This window comes from Lonchura striata, chromosome Z (assembly GCF_050655825.1).
Source record: "Lonchura striata isolate lonStrDom1 chromosome Z, ASM5065582v1, whole genome shotgun sequence".
NCBI classification, from domain to species: Eukaryota; Metazoa; Chordata; class Aves; order Passeriformes; family Estrildidae; genus Lonchura; species Lonchura striata.
This window is the reverse complement of record NC_140740.1, coordinates 73968613-73994172: the sequence shown is the minus strand read 5'-3', so window position 1 is coordinate 73994172 and position 25560 is coordinate 73968613. Positions and strand designations below refer to the sequence as shown.

General features: G+C 37.4%; 1 protein-coding gene and 1 long non-coding RNA gene across 2 annotated transcripts in view; one reads left to right on the top strand and one right to left on the bottom strand.

Moving 5' to 3' along the window:
* The window catches only part of SV2C (synaptic vesicle glycoprotein 2C), a 109597-nt gene extending 84958 nt beyond the window's left edge, over positions 1-24639 (bottom strand). Inside the window, exon 1 of the mRNA XM_085565983.1 lies at positions 24435-24639. The gene's annotated coding sequence lies outside the window, so the exon portion shown is untranslated. The remainder of the gene's footprint in view (positions 1-24434) is intronic.
* Positions 20909-24339, top strand: LOC146763886 (uncharacterized). Its single transcript, XR_014951031.1, has 2 exons — positions 20909-23705; positions 23901-24339. It is a non-coding gene; the product is annotated as an uncharacterized LOC146763886 (long non-coding RNA).
* Positions 24640-25560: the final 921 nt, after the last annotated feature.

Sequence of the window (25560 nt, the reverse complement as noted above, 5' to 3'; positions counted from 1 at the left end):
CAGTTTTCAGGCATATCTACAGGACAAGTTGCTCACCACATATCTGCACTGTCACTAGGGATGGGAGAAAAGAAATGGCTGCAGCATGCAAGCATACAGAAGGAAAAAATGCAGGATAATTCCTTGGCAAAAATCTGTAGTTAGAACAGCTAAAATCAATTTCAAAATTGTACTATTACTCATGTGTCTAAAATTAAGGGAGTGTGAGAGTGTGTGTGTGTGTGTGTGTGTGTGTGTTTGTGTGCACATGTGTGAATCTGGACACTGCAACAGATTGTAGAAGCCTCCCTTCTGGGAGAAAGCAGGCTGCAGGTTTTTAGCAGTGCTTCTGAGAAAAGACTGCCTGCTTCCAGCTTCAGGAAAAGGTTATTTTTAACCATGATAATTTTAATGATCTATTTTCCAGCATTACCTCAGAAAAACTACAGTAATGCAACTAAGGAGACAGTGAGATATGATGCAGGAGTAAAAATAGATGGAAATTTCTGAAGCTAATCTTATCAACCTTTCTAAAGCAGTGTGGACTGCCCTCAGAGCTTTATGGGAGAAGACCAAGGAATGGCTTTAAGAAGTTGCCCTTTATTCATTCTATTGCATATACTGTCTCCAGAAGTATACTCCACACATGAGTTTTAGGACCAATAGAGGGATAGGAAAAACTACAGACTGCATTAGATAAACTAAGGATGTGATGTACTTCTGATGCAAGAAAACAAAGCCTACAATCACATAGACATGACTCAGAAGCTAAAAGGTATGTTCCTAGCCTTTTAATAATAGAAATTTACCTATAGTAAAAAATGCCCTTATTTTTAGTATCTTCCTCTGGATTAATTTCATACACTTTGACTGTTTCTCAAAGAAATCAAATGTGATGGCACAATTCAACCATTAATGGGAACTGAAGCATTTACTGGAAGAGAAATGCAGCCTGATGTAATATTTATGACTGCAAACTGTAGACTGACTTTAGGTACATGATGATCCTTTTAAGTAGGTCATCCTGGTGAATTTTTTATGCCAAGGCACTTTCTCTAATTACAGCTTTCCAGTTTTCAAGATGCTCAGTAGAAGTTATCCTTCTAGCTAGAAGTATCTACTAGCTGTTAGTGAACATGCAATGCAACAAAACATTCACTGGATCTGCTGAAGCCTTCTACAAATGCTTTCGAGAACTCCATGAAATCCTAACAGGTGCTTTTCTGAGTGTTAATGAGTACAGTGTGCTCCTAGATTTTAAGTAATTTTACAGTATCCGTACAACCCATTTAACCTAAACTCTGAATCCCTCTAATTCTTAGACTGATACTGGTTTCTTTTTATTTGTCCAATAAGGGTTTTCAGTTGCAAATTTGCTACTACTACAGGATGCATATGTGTGTGTGTGTGTGTGTGTGTGTGTGTGTGTGTGTGTGTGTGCGTGTGTGTGTGTATGTTATATCTATATCTTGAAGAAAGCAGGAGTTTAGGAATAACAAATGGACAAAAAGTCTAAGAGCCAACATTAGTAAAACAATGCTTTACTCTTCTGTAGTATACCTACCTCATGAGTTCAACAGACTCCAAAAAGTCAAGTTTTCAAAAATAGCTGAACTTATGCTGCAGTTTGTGATAAACCAGGTACATCAACAAGGAATTTCACCTGTTCATACTCACTGAGAGCATAACTCTGTCATCAAAAAACATGCAAACATGCAAACAGAGCAAAATTTCTGTCTGGCAAAAATCAGAAATGTCTTTCTATCTTGCTGAAGTTTCCAAGCAAAATGCTTTCTGAACACTGTTTTTTTAAAGAGCTTTGCTTTCTCAGTGAATTGAAATCCATGCCTTAAGGTGATAAGTACAAAGAGGAATAATTTACAGCCATGCATGATAGCTTCCCACCCTTTCAATTATGTTGGACTGATTACTACAAGTAAGTAACTGGAAAGTCTGAAAGAGTAGGGATTAATGACTACCTGAGTAGCATAAAGGAGCAAAAGCAGAGATGATAGTCTAGCTATACACGCTTCTTTGCACCAACCAGTTCAGCCAAAGTGTTCACTGACTTTCGCTAAAGCAAACACCATATTTCTATTCAATTCTTTCAACTAAAACAAAACAAAACAAAAACAAAAACAAAACAAAATCCCAGGAAACTAATGTTTCTACCAGAAACAGAAATACTTCTTCAGGAAACACAAAAAAACATTTTGTGAAAACACTCAAAGATGCATAGAAAAAATAAAAATCAAATTGTTCTTTTGCTCTAATATTTATTTGTTTCCATTATGTTACATTCACAGATATAGCATTCTGTATAGATTGTGCTACATCTGAAATAAAGGTTGGACATTACAAACTGAATCAGTGAGATCCCATAAAGATATAAACCTATCACAAATCAGAAAACTCACTCCCAAAAAGACTTAGGTCTTTTCCTAACACAAGCTGTTAGAAGACTCACTGAGTACTCCAAAAAGTAGTATTAACTATGTGTATTATAAGATAATAAAGTCTTCAGATCTGGAAGTCACACTCAAATATGCCTATTATAGATCATAACTACTTCAAATTTTACTACCTTTTCAAATTATTTTATATCCCAGGTTAAATAAAGCACCTGAACTATGTTAATTCACAAACAGAAGATGCTATTGTCTTGCAAGTGTACTCAGTAGTTAAGGAAATAAAACAACCCACGCTCAAATTCACCAAGACACCTGCAAACTTCCTCCTCATCTCTTCATGTTCAAAGCCTTCTGTTTATTTTTCCAGGGTAGTATCTACTTCAGTATGACCTACTAAAGAATAGATTCTTCAATAAAGTGTATTTATTTATAGAGGTATTAAGTTATTTAAAATAAATAAGAGCTGGCATCAAAGCTGGTGTGAAGTAGATTCATTTTGGGCAATGTTAGCAGATTAAAAGCTAAGTTTCTAAGCAAAATATTTTAAGAAAATTTTCTTTCTCTCATGTTGAGAGTCACATTCCCAGGCTGCACTCTTCTAGCTCAAGCTGTAGTAGACAGAACTGTGTATAATACTGCAAGGCTGCAGTGCCACCACCAGTGGCTGTCCCCAACACTCTCCCTGCTTGCATGGTGTTTTCACCACTGGTCCTGTACCAGCATTTGCCACTGCATCCTCTCTGCAGCACAGTACACATATGTAGGATGAGCATAGGAATTAATTTATCTAATACACATGAACAGTCCTGAGCTCAGTATAAACAGGGTGTTCATGGTACATTGCAATCTCTTTTTCCCCATTTTATTACTTTCTTTCCTCATTAAACCAGCAGAGATAACTGTTTCTGCAGCATATGCTCTACCTGCCTAGTTCCTCTTAAACTATTTAACTAATTTACCTAATTAGAACAAGACAAGTGGAATTTCTTTTAGCTTGTTTTTGCTTGAAATTTCATAACCTTTATAAAAAAAAAAATTAACATTCTTGCCTGAAAGTAAAATGTATATGGACATCTGCTTTTAATAAAAAATAATACCTTTAACTGTCCCTTAGAGACTTAACGTAACTCCCAAAACAAGTCTAATAATTCTTTCCTTACGGTTCTTTAGATCACTGGCCTAATTCCTTCCCATTTACAGCTGGATATATAACCAATGAAACCAGGATCTGCAAAAGCTCTCCTTTAAGCAGTAGAAAATGGAAATCTAACAGTATGATGAAATCAGACCACGTAAGACAATGAAATCATAAACCTAAGACAAAAGGTATAAACTCTGAACAGTGAAAGTCAGGAAATCTGAACTAAATAATCTGTGATTAAAATGCAATAATATTGTAAAAAAAATTCTCCAAGAAAAGCAGAATGGAAAATTATAGGTACAAAGTTAGGAGGTGGGACATTCTTTACTTTATACTTCCAATAAATTAGTCCTCCATGCTTTACTTCTATGCTCTAAATATCTTTCAAAGAATATGCTGAAGGGTGATACAATGCTGGTAAGTTTTATGAGCCCCACCATCCTAATGCTGACACAGTCATGTCTAATTCAGCTCTCTCTTACCAGTCTTCTAAACCCCTTTGATCCATAGTTCCACCTAAGGTCACAGTTAGGAGTGAAGGTTCATCTGTGCTCCACTCTCTCTTATTAGGCCTTTTGCATGCTTTCTTTTTACCTACAAAAAAGGATCAATACTGGCAGCAAGAGAATTATTGAAGATAATGTAGATATTACCTACTCTTTGGTTGTAATAACAACATTTAACTCCTTAGAATTAGACTCAGTTCAACGCGCCCCTAACAGTCTAGACTGTGTTCCAAAACTGAAATACCCATGTCTGCTAATTAAATTATAGCAAGAAAACTGTGAAGAGCCCACAGTGGAGTCAACCTTTCCTTCATATTTTATTTAATCAAAATCTTGCTTTCCTAAGAAAAGGTGACAGAACAAAGGACAGCACATGTTTTGAGATGCCTTGCTGTCTTTCAAACCGTAAACTCTTAACAGAGATTAGCATATATAAAGAAAATTTTATCAGTCCATTGTTTTTTGGGTTTTGGATTTAGTTTTGGGGTTTTTTTGTAATCTAATGCTTGCTAGTTGTTTTGCCTTACTGTACATAAATACCAGAGTTTTGATTGCTTTTGTCAATTTTGCAATCGATCTGATCCTGTTTGGCTACTTCGAGTTTCTACATGCTTTTACCTGGCAAACACTAAAAAAATTCATTCTCATTAAAGACAAAGTGGGATCGTTGTGGTTTTCCAGCACTGTGGTTTTAATTTGTTCTTTGACTACTATGCTTCCTGTGGACTTCTTCAGCAAAGGAGTGCTCCCTTGCAGTCACTTTGCTATTCACTCAAAGCACATATTATTTCCATGATCTGTGCTGGTTGGTGATAAACACAAGCTGAATGCAGCATCTTTTTCAACAAGAATTGACAAGAATCAAATGTCATCCAGCCTGAATGACATAAGTAATGTCTCATCAGTAAAAGTTAATGAGATTTCATACTCTACCCACATTACTACCAAATTACGCATGACTACCAAATCTTAGGAAAACTGAAATTTCATTATTGATAAAAACACCTTTTTAACCAAACATATCCATACATATCTCTGCACTTTTAAGATTGCCTTAAAAGTAGAAAAAAAATTGCAAAAGAAAATTGTTTCCTCTGAAGCCAAGGGCTATGTCCCTTCTCATACCTACTTCTCCTGAAAATTCACTTTCATCATCAGTGCTTCCAATACATTTTGTAATTTTCAGTTGTCAGAATCACAGTGGAAAGCATCATCCTGCATTTCAGTAAGGAAAGAACAGCACAAAGCAGTTGGACAAGAAAGTTTTCATTGCTCAATACTAGCAATGAAAATAAAAAAATAGCAAAAATAAAAAAAATTACAACCCTCTACCAAAAGCATATTGACTAGCAATTTCTGTCTTGTGTCTGCCATTGTCATATTTGCTGCTGTACAGAAAGCAGACAAGTCTTCTCTGAAAGTAAAGGCCCACCAGTAGTCATGAATCATTTGAGATCAAAAGAAAGCAGAAAAAAAATCCACTCATAAGGAAGAATTTAATATATATCTACCTGGGGATAGATATATATTAAAAAACCCTCATATTTTAAAAGCACCAAGACTGAAGTCCTAAGAATAATAGCCAAGAAGTATCCTGGAAGTAAAATAAGAAAACAATGCACTGTGGAAATTCTCCAGAGAATAAAATATGCAAATGCAATAGGACAAGCCTCAACCACTGAAGAAGCCATTTTTGAAATAGCTTTGCACAAAGCTGTGATGTGCAGGTACTTTGAAACAGCAACTGTACAAATACAAGACTGACAGATACAACAGAATAGCGCTGGAGCTTACAGAAACTTGGGAAAATTGAAGGGCATCTTGTAGGGCAAGCTATATTACAAGCTGAAATTATGTATCTTTCCTTTCTTCCTGAAATAAAAGAGGTAAGTATTCTTTATTTTTTAGGAGTAAATACAGGGTCACACACTGAGATCCCACTGGGAAAAACTTTCTGAAAACATTTAGTTTTTCATTCTTCTGAATTTCTGCTGGGGCACATCATTCCTGTGCCTGCAGAATGAGAGTCTAAAGACTCTTCTCACTTCCACCAATTCTGTCTTTATCTGATGCTGGTCTATATTGGCCTCTGCATGGGGAATCAGCTGCTGTGCTCAATATACCCTGGTAAGAGAGTAGTGGTTTCTCAGCATAGTGTTAAAAGATGCTTGAATATCCTGGTTTTCTCATCCATACTCCTTTTCAGTCACTTCACTATTCACTCAAAGCATGTATCATTTTTGCTTTATCTTTAACATCTGTTACCATTTTGTTATTTGTAACAGATACATTATTGCCATATCTCATAAATCTGGCTACACCAAAATATAAGTTTAAAATAGGAATATATTTTTTTAATTAAATTAATATTTACATAGTTTAAATTTAAATAACTTCTTTAAATCTGCACACATGGCCCTACAGATTCGGGGGACTAACAGGCAGAACACATTCCACCATGAGAGCTGGGTCATTTGAAGATGAAGGCTTTCCACTTGTTGAGGGAATATTTCCCCTCTGCATGGCCACACTGACTACCACATCCAACTTCATGCACTTCACCATCACCACAGTCTGGAGAGGATCACTGGAGTGGTGACAGGTCTGGGATGCATGATGCAGAAGGAGAGTAAGTCTTTTTTTGCCCAGTCTTCAGAGGAGAATTCTTAAGGAGAAGTCCATTCACCATCCCCCATCATCTAAGGAAGGATTAAAAATACAACAAGGATGGGCTCCTTCCAGAAGCAAAAACAAAAAGAAAAGAGGAAACCATTTCAAGTTGTAGCAAGGGAAATTCCAGACAGTTCTAAGGAAGAAATTCTTCATGTAAAGTCTCCAGCCATTTACATCCTACACAGAGGAGGACTGGGTTTCCCAGCATTGGAGGTATTCAAAACTTAACTGGACAAGACTGAACTACTTAAATCCAGATCTGAGACTAGATAACCTCCACATTACTTCTTCACCCAAATGACTCTACCATTCTGACACATTAAAAAAAAAAAAAAATGTCTATTTTCTCACATTAAATGAAGAGCTCTATTTTTATAAATCAGAATCAAACATCAAGTGCTGAATATGTCAGTATACAAATATATCTTTCACAGAATAACACAAAAGGTTTAGAATTCAGTCTGGTAAGCTAGAGAGAGACAAAAGGACACCTCAGCAGAGTTTAGAAGGTGGGTGACCATTTAGGGCTTTAAACAGTTAGCTAAAATTGGTTAAGTAACCACTGCCCATATTAGAAAAGAACATAGTCTTCTGTTTTCATACAAATATCTTTCTTGAAAAGCACTGGGCAAAGATGAGAGAGTTGAACAGATTCGAAATACATATCAGATTTTTGTCATATCACTGTCACATGTTATAAAAATGTCAACATTTTTATAACTTTGCTCTAGTTCAAAATGCTTGTGATTTTGAAATACAAAAAAAAAAAGAAAAAATGCTGCCATTCTTCCTATTTTTACTCTGTTTTGAAAAGTAAAATTAGACCGTAGACAGCATTTATCTTTCTTGATGCAAATTCATTAGGATGTGCAGGAAATATGTAACAAATGCTGTAGATTATTAATGTTCAAAAGTGCAATAATTTATTTTAAGAAGAGCTCCTTAGATAAACTACACAGAATATTTAATAATTTTCACTTTCCTACTTTGAAATAGTGGCAATTTAAATACAGAAAAATTAGACCACTTACCAAACTTGACATGGGCAGGTATATGGGCATGAAAATATGTTTTAAAATTTGTATTTGGTAATTTCAACACACTGCTCTTTGAACTGTGTTTTTCCATAAATTTACTACTTCTGAGAGAAAACTGCTCAGAAAAATACAGACACAAAATAGAAAGCTGTAACTACAGAAATAAAAGCTGTATATGTCAGGAATGGATCATTACATATAATAAGACCATAACCAAGTTGATAAGGAATATACTTGCACATAATAAGTAACTTTCAGATTCTGTCATGGAAATTCATCAATATAGGAACTCAGCTATAATCAAGAATGACAGAAAAAAACATCCATAGAAGGCTGTAAGAAAAGCAGCCTGATAGATAATATGCAGATACATGGTACCTAGGCAAAATATATCTACCTTTTCAAAATATATCTAAATAATATATCTAAATAAGATATATAAATAGCAAAAAATTCCTAGGAGTTTAAGTAGAAAGTGAATTTAAAAGCTTTACATATTATTTTTCCGTCTGAAGTAATTAAAAGTTTATGATCTCTCTTCAAATATCTTGGCATCTCACATAAAAGAAGGACTTTAAGGAACAGATTATTGTACTTTGAAAGTAGCCTGCAATCCTACATTGTTTTCATTTTCATACAAGAACAACCAAGACTCCTAGACTTCTTTTTGCAAAGTGATTTATTTTACATTCACCTTAGATTTTCTCTGCTATTCTTAAAGAACTAGATACATTCTAAATTATTTGGCTGAAAAAAACCCCTGTACTTTTTATACTCCAATCTTTTCTAATTCATCCTGTTTCTTTAAAGTTTTCCTAGTACTGTTTTCTGCACCATGCTTCATGCAGCTTTTGTACTGGAGGGCTGTGAACATGGTAATGTATTGCTCATCTTCAGATATACCTGAGCTATTAAAGATTATGGAACGTGATACTCAAACAAAGTGCTAGTTCTGCTGCACTAAAAAAAAGTGATTCTGCACACTCATAAAATCTTACCTCTCCCAGCAGGGAAATGCAACAGTTTGAGGTGGAAATTACTTTTTCAAAATGAAGGCTGACTCATTGTCTACCAGGCCTTAACTAGGTAAGAAAGAAAATCATGACTGCTCAATGGTCCCTTAAATACAAATGCTGCTGCTAAAAACCCAACTGCATTTTACTTAAGGCTGCACTGACTTCCAGTTGTACAATTTGTTTACCTCATTTTATTCCACAGTGGGAAAAATAGATTTGGTAATGCTTAGCATAGACTCATATTTTAGTAGATTCAAACTGCATCCTGTGTTGACTACACATCTTCAGTTTTTTGTCTTGAATCACACTATTATTGCAGGTTGTACAGTGCATATGTGCCTTAGCACATGCAGTATTTCAGCAGGTGTAAGAAAACTTCAAGAAAATGAATCAAAGTGCCCGCAGGTGTACGGGTCCTATAAAATCACAAATATAATGCTTTAGCAGCTTGTATTTTACACCACTACTTTGTTCACTGAACTCCATAAGCCTTTATTTTGTGGACTTGATAACATAGGTGAGAAGGAGCCATGGAAAGAGACTAATATAATGAAAAGATGAAAAGTCTGTACTGAAAATGTAGCAGACTCAAGCATTTCAGATTCAGTAACTTAGACTTCTAACAAAATGGGATTTATCTGTACCTCAAAGTACATTATGCAATCTAAGCACAACCTCAGTGTGGCTTTCTTCCCTTGGGTAGGATATGTAGAGATGGATGGCACAACTGAATAAACACAGTGCTCAGCCATTAAAAGCACAAAATAAAGGCAGCAAAATGAAGATAGAAGAGTTGGTAAATTTTTCCCTGCAATTTTGGTAAGCTTTCTGCAGTTTATTTTGAAAACAACCTATTTGACAATTTGAAAAAAAAATGTTCTGTTCCTTATGTTTGAATTTCCACAGCAAAAAGGTGTGGTGAGCTGAAACATCTCAGAAATAAATGCTGTCATAAAAATAATCTCTATTTTATTTTAAAGCAGAATGGCACCTGTTAATCTTTGTGCTTTATAGACATGAACAATTCTCTGATTCGCTGAGATCCTCAGTATTCCACCTTAGTCTTAGCCTAATTCTTAGTCTGGTTCTTAAAATGTTTGCCACCCAGCAGTGAAGTTTACCATATTCCTGAAGTTCCCTGCTTTGAAACTGATTGTACTTCTTGTCTTGTAGAATCTTAATTGGCTGACAGGACTCCTAGCCCCTCATTAAGACTAAATCCAGCCCTGCCTCACCCAGTACCCCTTCCAGTACACCAGATGCTCTGTCATGGGCTCAAGTTCCCTCTTAAGCTCAGACTTGGCCACCCCAAGTCTGAACTATATAGCTTCATCTGTCTCCTATCTCCTGCTGTTCCTGAATCTCAGACTGGATGTCCCTGGCAGATCATGGACACAACTGCCCTACTTCGCCTGATGAGCGCCAGACACTTGATGAAAACTGTTGTTCTCACCATGCTCTGCCTCAGGCCAATATTCCTCCCATCAGTGACAGCAGTGCTCTGCCCACGCTGTGGTCCCCCCGTCTCCTGCCCTGCCTTCTCTCCCGGAGCAGTCTCATGGCTGCTGCTCCCTGGCAGCTCTCGTGAGGGCTGAAGCCTGGTCTCAGCTAAAGGTCCTGAACCAGGAGGCAGAAGGTGCTTGCACAATGAGACTCTCAGGGGAAACCAAGTCTGTTGGGACACTCAGCATCCTCACAGACAATGAGGTCATATTCCTGATTTGCGGACTGCCCTTAGGACCATGAAACTTCACTAAAAGCAGACAGTGAAGCTACTGACAGCAGAATAAAATTCTCTATACACAGGTCCATCCCTCTACTGAAAATTCCAAAGGCACCTCTAGACTCTAGACACCCAAAATTTGAAAGCAGCTTTATCCATACAGAATGGTATACCCAGAATTATAAAGCTTCTTGGGACCAAAACTATAATCTGGAAGAGCAACTGGAATAGGAAAAAAAAAAAAATTTTTTTTCCTTAGCAATCTCTGACTATATCAGTATGGCTAGTTAAAAACCTCACTTTTGACATAAGTAGCAAGTGTAGCCTACAAACATTCTCAGTTCTCCTTTCTGGCAAGACAAGGGGAACACACTGCATTTCACACACTGAACTGCATTTTTTAGCATCAAGCCTCTCTTACCTATCTGTGACTTCATATTTCTGCTCTGCCACATCAAGCAACAGCACACCCTTCAAGTCTGAAAAGGGTGTTTGCAAGGAACATTAAGGATGAATGTTCTAGACTGGATTGGAATAAATTAAAACATGCAAGCTGAAGCCAGGGTGATTGGCTTTTATAGAACGATTATCTTCAGTGGTTTTCTAGGAGTGTGTGCTGAAAAGACATAAGAAACAATTCAAAATTCTATACAACTTTTAACATTGACCAAGATTATAAATTTTTAGCACTTCATCATTTTTATATTACGACTGAATAATCAGGAAGAAAAATGTCACTGAAAGAAACCCTTGAAAGGACAAAGACTGAAGCAATAGAATCTCAGTGGCACTGCTGCACTCAGGAGCCGTGGGCTTGATTTCCTGTGCTGCCATTCAAGTAGCATATTAGATATATTATCAAAGCATTATCTTTCGTCAAACATAAGGAGGGGACTGGGAGTCATTAGACATCTTCTGAAGCAGGTGGTGTCAAAAGTATTAAATCTCTTGAGTCTTTGTATGGAGTACACCAAGAAAAACTGTTAACCACACAGTTCTGAAGGGGGCATAGCATACTACCTTTGCCAGCTGCTGAGACCGAACATACTAATTTCTTGATTCACATTGGAAAGGTTTTCATTAAAAGGAACTAGGATAAAAACATGGAGTGGGGGGGAAAAGTCAAAATCAGTGATAGTTGCTTAATAATGAAAAAATACCTCCACCTTATTTTATGTGTTCCTACTAAAAGGAATAGTTGGTTTTTACAGCAATGTAAACTAGGCAGAGGAGATGCACAGTCATATTTTTGATTATTGTTTCTTCTAAACCCAGATGTTCGGTATAATATGATAAATCAAACCATTAGGAAAGAATGTACACAGCAGCCTCATGTCATTTCCATGTTCTAAAAGGTGGAGCCTACCCTCACTGGTTCAATCCTTAAAAGCCATACATTCCCCAAGAGGTAAGAATTACTTAACGTTTTCAACAGCTTTGTTTAATCTTTCACTAGAGAGTAGTCTCTGACGCTACAAAGGTCAAGAAGGTGCCATCCTGACCTGTCTGTGTTCTAAAGCAATTTCCCTTGAATTTATGTCTTCCATCAGATTAATCCTTATCCCTATTTTCCACTCTGACTCTTTACTGATATTGCCCTCAAACAGAACCAGTCATGACCCTCCAGCAGATAATCAAGAACAGAAGCCTGCATAGTGGTACATGTTCACAAGTGCTTTTTGTTTAACTAAGATACTGCTACTATCAGTCACACAGAGAAGCAATGCCACATCAATAGCATCCCTTGAGAAGGGGATCATACCGTTATCAGCACCTCAAATACACTCATAGAGTATGTTAAAGGACACTATTTGCAGTCTCCAGTGATTCTAATACACCCTCATGCTTGGGCACACATCATTTAAATGTTCTGCATTACTAATAGGCATTTAGAAGCATTTCAATTTTTCTCCTCTTCTGACTTGGCCTATAATTATCACTTTTATTTCATCCAAAAGAAACAGTAAGACCCTCCTTATCCACCCACAGTAGGGGCCCAGGATGACTCAAATCAGATAATATTTTTGGTTCAAAGGCAGAAAATTATCTGCATACCACCAGTGTCAGCTGACTAATGACAGAAATCAGTGTTACACTCAAAGAAGATTTCTTGCATACTCTGGGGCCAGGAAATCTGAAGAGAACATAAGAAGAAACAACATACTTGTATGTGTAGAGGTATATGTACAAAACAGGCAAAATAAACAACACAACAAGTCCAAATTAAGGCCCAGTATACCATAGCAGACATGATTTTAAAATAATTTTCTTTTTCTAGGGAAAAATAGGAAAATACTTGGATGTCATAAATTTTTACATTTAATAAGAAAAGCAATTTTAGAAGAGAAAGTTTTTACTTTATCAGCCAATTAGCTATTGTTTACAATCAGCTTTTTAAGAGTATTATATTGTGATGGCCTCAGGATATAGATCATATTAAAGTGCTTAATTCCTCGAATATGTGTGCATCAGCTTTCACTGAAAACAGTTTTGTAGATTGTATAGTTAATACAACATTCAGTGTTTGCACCCCCAGAACAAGGGACTTCCCCTTAAAGGAAGTTTTTAATTTAACCCAAAATTTCACAGGAATGTGTATCAGTGCATCTTTTCTGTCCACTATATGTGCTCTCTTGGCCTCTTTACAGCTTTCAGTAGTTCACACCCGGAGTGACACATGAGCCTTGCATTCTGTGCTGTTGTAGCATTCTTAGACCAGTAGGAAACAGATTTTCTTAATGATATTTTTAACATTTTCTCAGATTTTTTAAAAAACCTCTACATGTTTACAGAGCCCTTAGTAAATACAGTAACTGTTACTTTTGAATCAAATCTATTTCATTTATGCTATACATTTTCTTAGGAAAATTTATTGATTAAAAATAGTTACCTAATTAAAAATCCACATTACTAAAATATCAAAAACAGAAGACATTACCAAATTACTGCTTTCACTATTTTAAAATATTAAATAAAATTTATTTTTAGTATTTTAACAAAAGAATTCATTTAAACAAAATGGCTACCGTAAAGTTCAGCCAATTAAAGGATACTTAAGCTCACAGTAGTTTATTTTCCCAGTCACAGGAGTGAAGGAAGTCAGTGCATTGGAACCTGTAGCTTCCTCCTGTTCCTAGATATTGAAATACAGATGGACAAAAAAGCTTCCATTTTTCTCATGTGTAAAAGGGACAATATAAAACTATTTTTCCCAACCAGGAAAGATATTTTTTTTTTACTAAATAACCACAAATAAAATCGACCTACAGTATGTTATACTTCAAAAAGGATCATCAAAATTTAATATTTGAATAAAAATTGATAATTCAGCTCCATTTATTGCTCTTGTCCTGGCAGACACTTTCTCTGTCAATACTTATTTGCCACAAGGTTTTCAGTTTATCAACGAATTGGTCTTATTCTACAAGAACCTATGCCCTTGAGGAAATAATTCATATAAACAACCCCATAGCAATAAATAAGATTATAGATACATTACATACCTATGTGCATATTAATATATATTTGTACATATATGGGGAACAACCTTCACTGGATGTTTTTTAGAAATTATGTTTCTGTGTTTTGAATTCACACAATCTGCTTCTTGGCCACAGAGTTAGGAATTGGCCACAGAGCAAGGAATTTTTTTTTTTTTTAATTAAATAGTGCAAATGACTGCATTATTTTTAAGATTAATCATATGAAAAAATATTGAATAAAATTACCAAAGCTCTTATGCCCTCATAATTAGGAAAATCTTTTCAGCACAGGATGCAAAAATCTACATGTATTTCTAAGAGAAGGAAATAATTAACTGTAGCTGTCATATGTGAACTTGGGTGATGAAGGTAAACCTTCTATCTCATCACTAGCCCAAAATAACTTTGGCTAGTAAAAGTCACCAAAACACTACAGTCTTCATGTTTTCCAAGCTATGTGAGGAGAATTATTCAACATATTATTTCCACCTTAGAATGACATATTTTTTACTACAAAGTCCAGTAACTTCTACTCAAATTCTTTATTTCTACTCCTAATTATAGATCCCTAGGAAAAGAAAAATAGCCAAAAAGCTAAATAATGGCCAGCTATGAACTGACATTATATGCCACAACATTTCCATAAATAGAGAATTAAATAATTCTATAGTTCTAAAATTTGGGCCTTTAAATAATAGAATAAACAACATAATTTTTCAGATAACATATTTTTTTATTAAGGTTGTTATCTGGATTTTTATGTGTCTTCACTTGCTGGCATCTGGGAAGCCTAGAAGAGTTAGGCAAAATTTTATTCCTGTCTTTACCACAATATCCCCTACCAAAGTGGAATGTTGCCACGCTTCAGGCCATACCCTTGAGTTCCTCGCAGTTCACCAAGTATACACAATAAAATTAATCTTTGGTGATTTATATGAGGAAAAAAACTACATTAGAGAGCAGTCAATAGAAAGAAGTTGGTTTGCAATAGTTTCCCAAATACTGAAAAATGTATTTTCTTCCTTTGGACTACAGAGCTGACAGTCATCATGTTCATTTGTTACTATAATACAGAAATTAGCAGGTAATTTCTCCAGTGAAATTTTGTTCTTCTGAGAAATTACTTATTTCGTAGAAAGAAAGAGTTTCCCCATCTGCTAAGATTAAGTACAATGGCAGCACTGTAACATTCTACTTAATCATTTTGTACAGCTGTTACAGCAAGGAATCTTCTATACTGTTTTGCATGATCACATGAATGATAAATATTTGTTAAAGACAAAAAATAAAAGAACTTAAATCAATTTTGTGACTTCTGGTAGTTTTCTGCCATGAAATCATAATTAAAATTGACCTGAAATATTTAAAATTAGAAGGAAAATTTTAAGTAACATTTAAAGTTTTTCATGCTATGTGGAGCAAAAACAACATACAGGAGGCAATTCAGTCATATTTGCAAGCAAAAGGGTGAGCCAGGTATGAGAAATTACTATTAGTCACAGGTAAGGAATTTCAATCCCAGCTGAGGATCTGAAAGAAATTTTCTTAATTTTCAAAATTTGAAGTCCACTAATACTTTCTAAAGCAACTGATAAGCCAAGCAATGACTTAAAATATATGTATTAGAAAAAATCACCCTGAATGGGTTACTCTTGAATTGTCCCTTAGTCACTTCAACCAAAAGATGTGTCAGACCAATACTCAGTATTTTCTTTTTAGTGCTTATAGTCAGTTGTTCCAGATTTATAATCAACATTAATGCAGTTTTACAACAGAAAAAATGTAATGCTGCTTTACAACAGAAAAAAGCTCTTTTTTAAAATCATTTAAGGAATACGAACTGAAAGAGAATTTCCAGGAGTCTTCTTGTTTCTACAAAGGAAGTTAGTTTTGTGTGGAGCAGCACTCCACACAAAACTCTCTTGAGGAGGTAAGGTGTCTAGGACTAAAGCCTTATGGCTGCTTCCAGACTCCTACTGAGTAGTGCTGCATCTTGAACATGGTCAGTAGATAGCCAAGCCACAGCTCCAGCAAATACCTTATGGGATATTTGTATTTTACTAATTTGGATTTTCACTGCTAAAATCCTTAAGGAGCAAGCTTTGCTCCCTTCATTGTAGGACCTAATAAATAATGGTCTTTGATAACAACTACTTTTATCTAATTAGCTCCGATTTTCTAAACATCTGGTTCTTAAAATGTGTTTGACCAATTGGCTAGAGGTTTTTTTCCCTTCCCTGCCTTCTAGTTTTTCTGAACAAAGACACAGAACTACACTGATTGTATTATCTTCTATCATTTGGGAGTTTGTGATTGGTTGTTCAGGTGTACAAAGACCGATCCCTTAATTATTTTTAATACAGGTATCTACTGAATTCAACTGGAATATGTCTTCTAGCAAGAATTTTTGTAAATATGGGCCTAAATACATCTGTTGAGATATTAGAGTTTGAAGAGTGCATTTATGGAACAGAAGATAGCTCATATCCTCAAGATCATGTAGCAAGTAAAAATTTTAAGATCTTTACAATTAATAAAGACTTAGATTCTGCCAAATTCAGATGTGAAATGAATACAAAATTAAATTTGAAGAAACAAGTTGAATAACTTTTAGTACTTTTAAGCAGACCACTGCTAGCTGTTTCCATTAGAGTCTAACACTTATACCACTTTGATGTTTTTATGTTTTTTAGGAAAATCAGCCTCACTTCTCCATGTCTACATTGCTGTTTATTTGGGGTTTTTTTTTCCCCTTTCAGTTCATTTGACAGCAAGGAGAGCACTGGAAAGGAATTAGTATTCCAGCTGAATGGGCCAATGAAATTATCAAAGACTAACATAAAAGGCTTTTCGGTTTTATCAACAAGTGGGCTGGATTTTTGCTGCAACCGTCTTGGCCTATCCAACTTGGGAAACTATATGAAATGCATTAAACTTAAGAATCTGTTTGTAAATTTAAAGCAGCAAAGAATTAAGTTGTAAGTATAAACTTGCTGTTGCCCATAGGGACCATGTCCTCAGCAGGCAAATGCAGTGTCTACAAAAGGATTAAAACATACATACAGAAAATACATTTTTTTCTCTTTAAAAGTGAAGTTATGCCTTTATAAGGTTTTATAAGGTAGTTATACACCTACCAAATGGATGTGATTTCTTCTGTTTATGGTACTGACAAACACACCCACACAAACTATTCTATGCTAATAAGCATGACAGTATCTGCCAAGACTGACCATATAGCTTCTATCTAAATACAAGTTTTAGGTACCACTGAATACTTGGAATCTTAGAAGGTTACAAAATTTCTAGCCAACAGCTTATTTATTGATCAACATAGCTAGGACTATTTAAAATCAGAGGGAAGATATTCAGAGAGGAAAAAATATCAATTACTTTTTAGCCCTTTTCCTCCAACCAATATTGACAGATTCTAAGCCAAGTTCCCATTGAATGCAATTGCATTAACTGTATTTGAATGACAGTAAGATTTACTGGAATCTAAACTGCTCCTTATATGTGAATATGCAATAAGTGTCCCTGCTCTCACATCTGAGAAGAACTCACCTGTGTAGAATATCTTTGCCAACTGACACTTGAGCCATTACAAAATACTTGATAGCTCAATGGGACACTTATCTTCATGCTGTTTGTAGGTAGCCACGTCTCAAAATATTTTTCACGGAATTCCACACTAGAAAAATCACACACAGTAACACCTTTCTAAGAGATGAGAGATGTTTTCTCCAAGAAAAATCAGGTCCTCTGTACCAACATCAGTCTTTGGGCAAAGAGACCCCATGGTGACTTACACTGCTGTACAGTACTGTGTACCCTGTGCAAATTAAAGACAACCACATTCTGAAATGCGTTAACATGAGTTTGCATTCCCCTCTGTTTGTCAAGATATAGTTAGATTTATGTCCAATTTTGTCCCTCTTACCCATATGTTGTTGTAAGGAAGAAAGTCCTCTTAATGAGCCAGTGAAGCATGGGAATGGTTACACAGAGAAGCCTTGAGGTCCTCATCCCTGGAGATACTTAAACTTTGGCTGTGAAAGGTCCTGAGCAACCCAATCTAACTATAAAATTGTCCCTGCCTTTAAAATTAGATTGGATTAAATAATTTCAAGGAGTACCTTCAAATGTACATTATTCAATGATGCTTTTGCACTGCAGTAGTGTTGTGCAGGCACCTTCCCGTAAGTTTTAAATTAATTACCTTTAATGAGGACAATCTATCTGCATCATGATCCTCACTGTAGGATAATCTCAAGTATGCCTGTAGTTCATCCAGAGCATCGTCTTGGTGTTCTAAACTTCCACAGAATCTAGCTATTTTAAATATCTCCATTACGTCTGCAGTATACTGCAACCAGTGATGAGATAGCATACCAAGGGAAAGAGCAGACTACATCTGCATAGCAGAGACTCCCATAGACCTTAGTAGTCCCTTTTTTCCCTGCTTAACAGATAACCCCTAAAAAATTTCCAGGCACAGTAAGAAATTTGTTAGCTATGTCTTACATCACTAAGGGCATTTTTGTCTGATATTCTCTCTGTGTCCAGAATTTGATTTATTTAATGAAAGAAGTAACAGCTGAGTTGTTTGAAAGTATGGCACTGCTTGTAGGCTGAGAAAGAGTTAAAAGGATGAGTGAATGCAGTGTCAGTGGCAGACTGTCCACCAGCCAATCATGAAGAGAGTCTGTGAGTTCTGCTCACAAGAAGCAGTATCTAGACACCAAGAATTTTGCCCAAAAGAAAAAGCCAACAGCAACTGCACAACTACATGCTGATAACAAAAATAAGAGAACAAGACATCAAATGGTAACTTTTGGTACCTTCACCTACTGTATTCCAGGTTAATATTAAAATCAAATGAGCCTGAGTGGAAAACATGAAACACACCAATCAGTCTAGCTTAAAAAAAAAATAAAAATAGAGAGGTAAAGCTATGTTTAACTCCATTTATATATATGTAGTTAATATATTAGGTATACATATAAGCATATGTATGCCTAATATAGAATGAAATCACAGAATCACAGGAATGGGTCAGATGGGGAGGGACCACAATGGGTCACCCTGTCTAACCTCCCTGCATAAACTAGGCCATCCCAGAACTCATGGCACAGGATTGCATCCAGATGGTTCTGGATTATCTCCAGTGAGGGAGGCTCCACACCCTCTCTGAGCAGCCTGTTCCAGTGCAAGGTCACCCGCACAATGAAGTCCTTCCTTATGTTCAGGTGGAACTTCCTGGGCATCAGTGTCTGCCCATTGCCTCTTGTTCTATTCCTTGGCACCACTAGGAATAGCCTAGTCTGTCCTCTTGGCAACCTCCCTTCAAATGCTTGCATGCATCAATGAGTTCCCTCTCACTTGTCTCTTCTCAAGACTGGACAGGCCTAACTTGCTCAGCCTTTCTTCTGTAAGAGAGATGCTACAGTCTTCTCATCAACTTTGTCACCCTCCACTGAACTCACCCTAGGAAACACATGTCTCCCTTTCCTGAGGACTCCAGAAGTAGACACAGCACTCCTGGGGAGATCTTGCTAGGGCTGAGTAGAGGGGTAGCATCACCTTCCATGACCTCCTGACAATGCTTTTCCTTATGCCTCTCAGGATACCACTCTTGCCACCAGTACACGCTGCTGGCTCATGGACATTTCTGATCCAAGAAGTCATTAATTTCACAGCCTTAAGAATATTACAGGGAACCGCTTTTGTAAGGCTGCAGCAACAGCTGCGATTGCCAGATAAAAGGAAAACCTTCTATGGTTAAGGAAGGTGGGGATGGTAGAATACATTTTGCAAAGACATCTTGGGATAAGCACTGCTATGCTTACAGAAAGTGAATTTTATTCTCCAGCTCCATACAGAATGAAAATGGTATCAGCTAAAGATGCGGAGGCCCTGTGAGGCTCTGTGAATAAAGTCCTCTCTCCATTCCAGTTACCATGGTTAAATGGTAAAATAGTGATTAAATAATTGTTTTCCATAATGCATCTCATGAAGCTTTTCTCCCTACACAAAACCTCATGTGATCATTAATGGGGAAAAATCCTGCAGGATGCTTTAATGCTGCTACAAGCTGTATGCATTGTAACATGGATTTTCCGTCAAAAATCAAAATGGGTTTGTGGGACTCAGACTTCCACTCTAGAACAAAGCACATAACTAGGCCCATGCAGCCATGACCACAGAAATAACCTGCAGTGAAAGAGAGAGCCAGCTACAGGGATGCTGCTTTATCTTAAAAAAAAAATCTTGCGGCTGGCAAAGAAACATGAAGCTGCAGCAGCACCATGTTTTTTATGAGTCCCAGATCAATATAAAGCTATATGCCTTGTGTGCTGAAGCAGATAAATTATGTGGTAAGTGTCATTTGTATTTTTAATACATTGCATCTTTAGTTCAATTATAAATATTTGGATGGAATCTCCACCTAATCATGAAAGTCTCTGATGTTTTGTTAATGCATAGCAAGTCTTTACTGTCAGCAGTCAGCAGAAATACAAACAGAGGTAAGGATTCAGTCTCAAAAATGAAAGGATGCTAGTGATATCTTAGTATTATTACAGTGAATTACATTGTATTACACCTTTAAGCAATTTTGTTTGTTGTGTATGCAACATTTAAACTTTTATTAGCCCCTCTGGTTGAGAAAACAACTGAGAGTTGGAACCACAGAGGAAGGATTGTGCTCGCTGTTGCTTTCCTCCATTTGTTTTTTTTTTCTTACAAGAGGACAAACACTTCAATAATAATCATGCTAAAAAATTTACATCTGAGTTTATTTCATGCACACTTATTTATCTCTTGCTGACATAAAAATGGCAATTTGAAAACAAACCTGACTGATAGATCACTGACCTGTAACATACGTATTTACACAAGACTATGTACTCTCTATGTTTAGAATATCTCTAGATGAACTATGTAGCAATATAGAAAATCAAAGATGAATTAAAGGTGTTAGGTTATCAAGCACCGCTTTATGGAAAAAGAGGCCCACCGTGTTTTGTAACAAAGATACTAGAGAATACATAACATACTTTGAAACTGAAGCAGTTTGCTAAGTTAAAAGGAAAATCCAACTACCCTTTCCTTTGCAATATCAATACTTTGAGCAGACTTTCAATATTTTTTTTCTTTATGTTACTTACAAACACTTAAAAGAAGACAAGCTGTAAATCTAGTCCTCTGAGTCATTTTACAAAGGACTCCATTCTGTTTTAGTAGGAAAATGGTATGCACTACATCATATGAAAGCAGTGGCAGCAGCTGTGAGTTCCCTATCACAGGTTTGCAAACACATTTAATCTAATTGATGAGCTTTTGTTTAAACATGCATTGATATGCATCCTGTGGTGCGTATGGGTTGCAAAGATTCACAGCAATATACAGCCCAAGCAATCTGCCTGTGATGCTCAAAGAACTTTTATAATATTGAGAATGTGAAATATTTTTATTAATACTACTTTCATGCAAGAAAAAGAACCCAAATCAAACAAATAAACAAACCAACAAAAAAGAAAATAAAAAGAGAAAACACAACTAACCAAAACCCTAGATAATTATATAGCTGGATTCATTTTACTTCACACTGAAACCTACAATTCAATTCACACTGATTTAACAGAATAATCAGGACCTCTGTGAATAAACTTTTGTCAGTTGCGCTTTGAAACACAAATTTCAAAAAGCCAATTTGAAATCTGCCACTAGTGAAGTAACTTGCACGAGTTTACATTCCCAGGTATATATCCATTCAATTACAGATTTCACATTGTCACCTGATGTAACACCATGTCTTGTAAACGTAACATTTTTTAGTATTGTTTTCCTTTTTTGCAAGTATCTTTTTAGCACATTGCTCTGAACTGAAAAAAAAAAAACAAACTAACACCTTTGCTTTGTTATTTTTGAAAAGAAATTAGATTTCTCAAATATATAACCAGAAAATATTTGGTTTGATTCCTTTTGGTCAAATTTAAATCCATTTTTACCAAAAGCAATGACACATAATTTAACATCAAATTGCCATCAGAGAAACTCTGTATTTAGTCAGCGCTATTGATATTCAGGATCATTTTTATTGAAATACCATAAGAATACAGCTTTAGAAGCACAGACATTAAACAAATTCTTGTTTTTTCTTTTTCCTCAATTATCAATTCAAGATGTTTGGAGGCTCAATGTGAATCAATAATTTTAATTGACTGCCTTTTTCTCTGTATTTGGCCTACACAAAGCTTTAGTCCAAGTAGAAGTCCACTTGGAACTTAGTATGAATATTTTATCAAATTCTTCATTTATTTGGAATACAAAAGTGATACTTTTTGCTCCCACATTAAGGAAACTGATTTAAAAAAACAAAATAAAAACCCAAACAAAAAGCCCCAAACAAACAAACAGAAAACCCCAACAAAACACTATAATAGTAATCTATCATTCAGGAAAATTGTAGAAAAATGCCTAGGTGAGAGGGAAGGAATGGGGTTTGGTTTACCATGCTGCTTTCAGTATTCAGGAAAATACTGAATAGATGAACAGTTACAGGGAAAAGCTAATATTTTGCAAGATGGTGAAATTGTTTCCATTCCCGTGGGGAACTCAACTCCTGAAAAAAAATTTGTAAAACATCTATTTTGGAGAATATACGACACAGTTAAAACAGGACCCATTCACTTAGAGAACTTGGAGGAAAACTTCCAATACAAATATACTATTTACAATTAATCCAATCGGAGACCTTCACTTGGCTTGTATTTGGGAGCTTTCTTCCTGAAACCCTTTGTTGCTTATGGTGAATTCATCAGGAAAATCCTTCCAGTATCTCCTTACAGCGCTACTTCCAGTTCTATCTACAATTCCCTTGAGAAGCAGTATGTTTTGGCATAGTTTGTGCCACCTTTACAGATGAATTCAGCAGCTCCCTCTCTCGCCTAAGGCAGAAGTTCCTGTTAGCTCTCTGCACTGCAGTGCAATGCAGCCCAAGGACCAGCAGTACCAAGTGTGTTTGTCTGAGTAGGTTTCCCTTGTGTTGTACTAACCTCTGCAATCTATCCCCCCCTCCATCAGAGCTACACTCAGCAGCGTCCTAACCCTTTATGGAAAGGAGAGCAGGATACTATCAATCACAGAGAAGCCTGGGTGATCTCAGCATCTTTCGATAAGACAGCCTCCCTCCTCACCACCTATCTTTTCATGCTTCTTCCTCATCTTTTCCTTCTCTCCTCAGCCCCCTCCCTTCTGTACAGATGTGCCGTGCCCACCCCAGCCAGGATGACTCAGCTCCCACCCTCGTCCCCTACTCACGCTGCACCCACGGTGTTTTGCAGGATTAGGCCCCTAAACCTAATCAGTAACCTACACATTCAATTATTTTTATCACCCAGCCCTCCAGCCCCTGGGGTGTCCTGTCTCCACTCAGGTCTGCCAGACTAACTCCTATGCCTCTTTTAATTCCTCAGGCTCTTCTATCCTGCAATCCTTTTTAAATTAGATGTGTGTTGCCTTGAAAAGTCCCACCATCCCATGGTTCTTCCTAACACTAGGACTTGGACTATACTTTTCATCACTATGATTTCTCTGTTCTCTCCTCCCCACACATGTCAGAATCATCTCAGGACCTAAATTCCCAAAGCCCCTTGCAAAACAGGAGTTAGTATGTTTCGGAGAACTCCTTTCCCGAAGCTGCAGAGAAAGGAATCCCTCTCTCCCTCTTACGGGTAAGGAATGCCAAACTATTTTCTCAACACAGTCAATGCAAGTGACAATCCTTGAAGGAAATCTATAGTGACAAAAGCAATAGTGTTTTCAAAAACACTTAAATTGGTTATTCTCCTTGTTTTATTCTGCCGGGCCTCCCCCCTTTCCTTTTCTGTTGCAAGGTCTGAAATGCTGATTGTTCCCCTCCTTAACAGATCTTAGAAAGTGTCGGTCCCCTGAGGAACTGGAATTGACAACGTTTCTGCACCTTTGGTTCTCCTCACCATCCTTACTGCTACAACATCTGCAAATTTGTATTCCTCGAACATCTGGAACATCGACACCCCTGGTTTTTGCTCCCCTAGCGTGCAAAAGTTTCAGCTTTAACAAACCAGATCCTAAAGCGAAGATCAGACGCTCATACCTCCTCGGATGTGTGTAACCTGCTCTCTCTGTGCAAAGACCGAGATCTGGATAGAGCTGGAGTGAGCAGCAGCGGCACAGGCTGCTCCTGCTCACCGCGGAGATGAGGGGGAACCCCGCGCTGCCGTCTAGCGCCCGACCTGCCCCGAAGAGAGCTCTACCCCGTCCCCGGCAAGCAAGACCACTCTAAGTCCCATGAAGAAGTTGAAGTCAAGCACGAAAAAATAAAAAGAGGAAAAAAAATGAAAAAAGAAAGAAAGCAAGAAAGAAAGAAAAAGGAAAAGTTGCTCTCTCGAGCAGTGTAGGCAGCCCGGAGCATCACTTACCGGGGCGCAGGCGGCGGAGAGACGCGGTGCTCCCTCCACTCCAGCTGCCGCTGCCTCCTGCTCGCGGCGTGAGGCTGAGGGAGGGAGCGAGGAGCCTCTCGGAGGAGCCGCCGAGCGTGACAGACCAGAGGAGGGGCGGACCGGAGCGGCTGTGTGGGCTTCGCGTTGCGGTGGAGGCTCTGCGGCAGCGCCGGCAGAGGGGGAGCGGGCGGGCGCGGCGGGCGGCGGCCGCAGCATCAGCGGCCGGGGGCGGGGGGCGCGGGCAGGGCGAGCCCGCCGCAGGCAGCGGCCGAGCCCGCCGGCCGGCCAAAGAAACGCCCCCCCGCCGCCGCGGCTGGGGAGCCTCCGTGGAAACAGCGCTGTTTTTCTCCTTAGAAGAGGAAAATCAAAGTAGTGACGCTCACGCATTCACTTTATTGCAGAAGACAGTGTTTTATGAGAGGTGAGGATAGGTGAGAGCATGTGAAATTGCTTGTTTCGATACAGGTTGCAACAGGCCCGATGAGCATCCAGAGATCACTGCATCCCTCCTCTTTACTCTCTTCCCAGAGTGCGAGACGTGAGCACTTTGCAGCAACAGTGCGAAACTGCCTCTGCTCCACACGCAAAGACTGAGAGTGAAGCTCAGTGCTGGTGCAGGAAGAGCCACAAGCAATATTCACTTTCCTGAGAGGAAAAATTCCTGACTGTAAGAGTGAAGCATTGGAACAGATTTCCTGAAGTGATAGTGGACCTATATTCCACAGAGATTTTAAGAAAACATCAGAAAAACGTGTTTATAGGTGATTGATCGCTTTAGAATGAACAGGTAAAATAGATTAGTTGTGAAACCATTTTTTTGCACAGTAGGAAGTTATTGTGTTTATTACTCTAATCAACTTACATTTAAAGTAGTGGCATCAAAGACTGAAAACTACACCATAACTTTGTCATACTAGATGTGATAGCCACTGTAGAACAAAGAACATGAAGGAAGTTTCTCCTTTATGATTGTATACATTTACTTGTAATTGCATTGGCAAAGTCTGTAATGTAATAAACACAGTGGTATTGCCAAAACGAAGGTGTGAGAGAAACTGAACAGGTAGGACTCCATATTGAAAACCAGTAAATATTCAGCCAGTTT